This window comes from Rhamphochromis sp. 'chilingali' (genome assembly GCF_963969265.1).
Source record: "Rhamphochromis sp. 'chilingali' genome assembly, chromosome: 18".
Lineage (NCBI taxonomy): Eukaryota > Metazoa > Chordata > Actinopteri > Cichliformes > Cichlidae > Rhamphochromis > Rhamphochromis sp. 'chilingali'.
The window spans coordinates 23,739,807-23,746,672 of NC_137945.1; positions in this window are offsets into that span (position 1 = coordinate 23,739,807).

Here is a 6,866-nt window from a genome sequence, read left to right on the forward strand (position 1 = left end):
CGGACAGAGGAAGTGTAGGTAAAGAGTGCAGGATCTTTGAGATGAAAACCAGAGGGAAGGTATTCAGTTAAGTAACGACAAAAAGGCAAATGAGTTTTCAGCTCTCTGGTCTTTTCTAATGTGAGATGATGTGATACGCTGCAACAAAGACAGAGGAGAGAGAGGAAAGCAGCAGTGCCATTAATGGAGGCCCTCCATCAGGATGAAAGAGAGCTGCAGTTGCCTCAAACCGTGGACGCCCACACAGCACCACAACTTCCCGGTGACAAGAAACTTAGGACACACAAAGAGATGGGGGGGGGGGGGGGGGGGGTGACTGTGCTGTAGAGTCCTATATATCAGAGGGCCAGCAGACAGAAGAAGATAATGAGAAAACAAAATAAAGTTAAAAAAAAAAAGAGTGGGTAGAGAAAGAAGAAAATGAAAGGACGAACTGACGGTGCTTACAGACCTCACTGTACAGTATGTTTTCTGTCTCCACCCCCCGAGTCCATTATTTATTTTATTGGAAGAAGGCATTTCTATTGTCCCACAAGTGGTCTGATAAAGTACATTCTGTGTATCTATGACATTTTAGAGGTCAGCGCAGCACCGTCTCATCTATTTCTTGTCAGTTCGATTTACAGTGCATCACTGGAGGAGTTCCCATCAAACCCAGACCTTGTTTATATTAATTTCATGACAATAATAAATGAAAACGGGGAGTGTTTTCATTTTGAAACATGAAAAAACTGCTATGCGTTCATTTAAAGACTAAAACAAATGTCTTACAGTGTGCGATGTTAGCTGGGCTGGTGTGAGATGTTGAAGCACAGTACAAAATCTATTTTCTTCCACTCATAACATCTGATAGAGCCATGAGGGTCACTGAATCACTAAAAATCAATCTCCTCCTGCAATCAAGTCCTTCTGCCTTTGTGAGCATTATACTTCATATGCAGCGTGGTCTGAATACAATGAATAAATGTTTATGAATCGTCCCATGACTCGCAGAAAGACAAAGAATATTGACCTTGGGAAAAAAAAATCTCCAGCTTATGCATATCAGTTATTTGAAGTTTTTGGGGAAACTAGTTTCGTGAGATCTGTGACACAGATAGTTCAAAGCATTTTTTAAAGACTTTATTATCAATTGTCTTAGCAAGTGAGGTTCTTTCTAGAGATGTCCCAACTAAACATCATCATCCTCCTGCAGCTCTTATATAAGCAGTTGCACTGCATCTTTTAGCTCATTCTTTGGGTTTTATTGCTCCCTGTTGTGTTTTAGTTCCCTCTAATCAGACAAGTGAAGTAAACATCCTTTTTTTTCCCCTTCCCATTAGCTGGTTTGACAAAACCACATACTACAAACCACATCGGGCTGTGTGCCCTATGCTCACTCACACAAAGGGTTGGAAGGAAGGACTGGTTGACTCTTCCACACAAAACTGACCAAGTGCCTCCCCATGAGCTTTATTCAGACAATATCAGAGAGTGGATGATAAAGACATATAAAGGATATTAAAAGTTGGCAGTTGTATTGTGTTGACGAGGACACAACCTCAGGACACAAAGACAGGTGATGTAAAACAAAAGGTGAGCTGTTCAATTTCAAAAAACAAGCAAGAAATCTATGAGAATTACTAAGAAAATATCATCATCACAACAGAGTGTATTAACACACAGTCTGGCAAGAGCCAAAAGATAAAGACAAGACTATTTATACACGCTGCACTGATCAGGGAATGAGACACAGGAATGAGACACAGGTGGAAGCAGTTGCGCACAGGCATGGGAGGGGATGAACGGGAAGCCATGTGACACATTACATCAAAGAAAACAAGCCTTCATAGTAAAACAGGAAATAACCAAATGATGCACACATGAAGACAGAAATTCCCAAACTCAATCCAACAAGTAATCAAACACACTCCTTAGAGCACTAACGTGGCAGTAAACGCAACCAGAAAGCACATAACACAAATGCAAAGAGCTACAAAGCAGCTCAAAATCCAGGGACTAAAGTACATTAGAAAAGGCGGTAAAGGGGAGTATGTTTGTTTGACCACTCAGAGCAGTGGTGCATTTTGATTACAATGTAGCAGCTGCACATTGAGCTCTGAAATTTACTTGTTGACATTTTTAAACATTAAGATCTACTCAGTGGTATCAGATCAGCTAATTAGGTATGCACAGTATGAACTGAGTCTGTCAGGTGGAAATGCAACATACACAGCACAGCTTCATTTGATGCCATTAACAATACATGACTTCACAAGTTACCTTTACATACATATAAATCTATCTATCTATCTATCTATCTATCTATCTATCTATCTATCTATCTATCTATCTATCTATCGATCGATCGATCGATCGATCGAGAGAGAGAGAGAGAGAGAGAGAGACTGAATATAGCTTAATACAGATCAGCATTAGTTACCATGGTGATCGAGCCATGTAAGAAGAGAGCCACCTTCGTGACACTGAAAACCCGACATACCTCAATAAGCCATTAATCTCCCTTTGTAGTACACTCCTCTGGTTGTCTTCAGCTCCAGCGGGCAACTGCCCAGCATCAAATGGCTGCATAATGGGATATTTAGCAGAGGAAGACAGAAATAAATAGAGGATGAATGCTGGACACAAACCTGCAGTAGAGCATAAGGTCGTACTGCATAGTCTAGGCAACTATTTGTTAGCCAAGTGAATCAGGTAATAGTGAACGGTCAGTGTGCTAGTTCATTCAAAGTTCAGCAAATTGGGTGCTTGCACAGACAGATGCAGTCCTTCAGGCTATCCAAGTGTTCCAATACATTTGTATACACAGTAGGGCTGTGTGTGTGTGTGTGTGTGTGTGTGTGTGTGTGTGTGTGTGTGTGTGTGTGTGTGTGTGTGTGTGTGTGTGTGTGTGTGTGTGTGTGAGAGAGAGAGAGATTAACTAACTAACTAACAACAGTAAAAGGTCATTTTAGCCTAACCCTACTATTTTTTGTGTGTGTGATGGTGAGAACATTTACTGAGTGATGAAGTAAAAGTTGTCCTCGTGACACTGGCTGTGATCCATAATTACAGTCTGGAGTGGGGACAGCTTAATTGTCACGTACAAACACGACAGAACAGCTAACCAGTTAGCTGCGTCATGCACATGTGCAGCATGAACATACAGTGTGTATACAACTGTAAACAGAGACACAGAGAAGTATGCAAACCCTTGTGTATGTTTACAGATGCATCATCCAAACATACCCACACACATAATTAGTCCCACAGTGTTTTCTCTCTCTGTATTATTCATGCAAACTTTCTACATTAATTATTAACTGTAAACCAAGTATTGTTCTTCATATCTGGAATGTTTTCCACCAAGCTTTAGCCATAGTTATAGTTGTTATATGGCACATACCAGTCTTCGTTATCTTTTTTAAGGACATTTTTAATTTCAGCTGTTGTTCTGTATCTGATATTGTTTAGTGATTCAGATTTTCTTTTTTGTGCATTGTAAAAAGTCTTTACTGATCGAACAGAATTGGTACAAACAATCTGCACTACAGATTGCCATCATGCCAACTCATTGTCCTCTATTGTATTTTACAAAGAGCTCTAATGAGATACAATAAGGGCTCACTGGTTTGCTCTTGACTGAATCCAACTGACTGCTTTTTCTAACCACCTTAGACAAAGCAGCCTATCTGACACTCACTGGTTTCTTCTGTGCAATAATGACACTAATGTTTCTTTCTTTCCACATCAAAGTAATACTTTTGTGTTTGTCGTGCCTGAAAAGGTGTGTCGGACTTAAAACAAATAATACAGCTTTCACAGCACATCACTAATTTGAAAATGTATTCCAATATAACAATATCAAACACAGAAACTGAAAAAAAAAAACGAATTTATATTAACTGATTTTGAAAAACATCTCTGATAATACATGTTATCTATCAAATGTGTGCTCTTGGACTATAACACATTATTCAATTATATATATTCCTGTGGCTTGTATTGTTACTACATTATTGTGTATTTTTATCCCCTTTGGAATTTGTCTTATACTGCCCCCTACTGTTTGAGGTATTAACTATTCCCCTGTTCTTGTGAGTGGAACAATTTTCCCTGTCACAGAACACAAAAATGCACTTATCAAATTTGTGGGACTTTAACAGTAAGGTTGTGACATAAATGGTGTAATATCGATTTAAAATGTAATCAAACACTGGAGTTCCCCTCCAGTGTTTGATGGTGGAGTTGAAATGTTCCCATTTTGATGAGGGTCTGAAACGAAGAAAGCATTTCCTCAATTGACTGTCATCTCTCTGGGGCCCTGGCACTGAAATACTGATAACATCTGGAGCCAGGAAAGAAAAAATAGTGAAAGCTGTGGGAGAGAGAAATATGAAAAGCTGAGATTGGCACACCTAGTTAAAATGCAGGAGGTTAAAAATGAGAACATGAACAAGAAATCTGTCCACATGTCTGTCCACACAGAAGAACAAAGACCTCTGTCTTTTGTTTAAGTTGGGGTCAGCAGCATGATTGTGACGATAAATTTGCACTTTTTAAAACAGAATAAGAAAAGAACTTTCAGGTGAAAGTTGTTTTTAACAAGAGCTTTGCTACAGGGTGTTTGAGTGTCTTGGATCCTTAGACTGTGAGCTCCACAAGTGAGCAGTGCAAACAACAAAAGGCCTGACCACCTTTAATTTAGCCAAGATTTCAGAACTGTTAGCAGGGCTCTGCCAGAAAATCTCAAGCAGCAGTTGGACTCATTAGCAGAACCCACACATAAAAGCAGGAGCTTGATCGTTCAAGTCAGTAAAAACAAGCTGTGAAAGGCATTAGATAACACTGAAGGGCAACAAGGATTAGTGCAATGTGGCTAGTCCCCTTCAAACGTGTTACAAGGCTGGTAGAAGCCTTTCAAGTTAAGTTATAGTATTATGATGTTTCACCTTCTGATGCTTGAATAACAAGCGCTGCAATAATGCAGCATAGAGGAGATAAAAGGATGTATGATTGTTTCTAGATTAAAGGTTAAAAGAACTGGTCTAGTACTGGTTAAATATTTCAAGAGATGAAAAGAGAATGGTAATGCTGCGAATGCTGGGCCACTTGGCGTAATACTAATTAATTCTGATTTGGAGTCATTCAGCTGCAGGAAACTATTGGACATGCACTACTGAATTTCATCAACACAGAACATAATAGATGACACGCTGGTGGTATCAGGACATGAAGCTCTTTTTCATCCTCTTAGTAGCAGAACTCTATTATATGTTTAAGTCTGATTTGACCTAGTGGTTAAATTTATATAGGAAACGTAAAGGGAAGATAAAAATAGACCCCTGTGGCCAAGTATATGTAGAGATACAAATCAAAAATCAAATCAAATCATTTTTATTGTCACATCACATGTGCAGGTACATTGGTACAGCACATGTGAGTGAAATTCTTGTGTGCGAGCTTCACAAGCAACAGAGTTGTGCAAAATACAATAATGTAAACAAGCAAAATACAAGAATGGCTACATCTGAAACTAATAAATATATGTACAATATATAATAGTATATGCATTCCTGGCCTGATGGAAGAAGCTGTCTCTCAGTCTGCTGGTACGGGACCGGATGCTGCAGAACCTCCTTCCTGATGGAAGCAGTCTGAACAGTTTATGGCTGGGGTGACTGGAGTCCTTGATGATCCTCCCCGCTTTCCTCAGGCACCGCTTCCTGTAGATGTCTTGGAGGGAGGGAAGCTCACCTCCAATTATCCGTTCAGAGCACCGCACTACTCGCTGGAGAGCTTTGCAGTTGTAGGCGGTGCTGTTGCCATACCAGGTGGTGATGCATCCAGTGAGGATGCTCTATATGGCACAGTGATAGAAGGTCCTGAGGATGCGGGGGCTCATGCCGAATCTTTTCAGTCTCCTGAGAAAGAAGAGGCGCTGCTGGGCCTTCTTCACTGTTTTGTTTGTGTGTACTGACCACGTAAGATCCTCAGCCAGATGTACTCCAAGGAACCGGAAGCTGCTCACTCTCTCCACAGCAGCGCCGTTGATGGTGATGGGGGTGTGTACTTCTCTGCACCTCCGGAAGTCCACTATCAACTCCTTTGTCTTTGCGACGTTGAGGGTGAGATGGTTGTCTTGACACCAGTGGGTCAGGGCGCTGACCTCCTCCCTGTAAGCCGTCTCATCACCGTTGGTGATAAGACCCACCACTGTAGTGTCGTCCGCAAACTTCACAATGATGTTGGAGTTGTTAGTGGCCGTGCAGTCGTAGGTGTAGAGTGAGTACAGGAGAGGGCTCAGTACACACCCCTGTGGAGCACCAGTGTTCAGTGTGATGGGGGATGAGGTGATGCTGCCCAGTCTGACCACTTGGCATCTGTCAAACAGGAAGCTAAGGATCCAGCTGCAGAGGGAGCTGCTCAGTCCTAGATCCTGCAGTTTCCTGTCCAGCTTCGAGGGAACGATGGTATTGAATGCTGAGCTGTAATCTACAAACAGCATTCTCACATACGTGTCTCTCTTCTCCAGGTGTGACAGGGCAGTGTGTAGTGTCAGGGCTATGGCACCATCAGTGGACCTGTTGTGGCGGTATGCGAACTGTAGAGGGTCCAGTGAGTCGGGTAGTGCAGAGCAGATGAAGTCCCTGACCAGCTTCTCGAAGCATTTGCTTACGATGGGGGTCAGGGCTACAGGTCGCCAGTCGTTCAATGAGGAGATGGTGGAGGATTTGGGTACAGGGACGATGGTGGCCATTTTGAAGCAGGCTGGGACTACAGACAGATACAAATATATATGTCAAATATATACATACATACACTCCCAGTAATACTTATTTTGGTTTCCATTAAGAAGTTGCAAGTCAGTGTGATTCTGGCAGGAT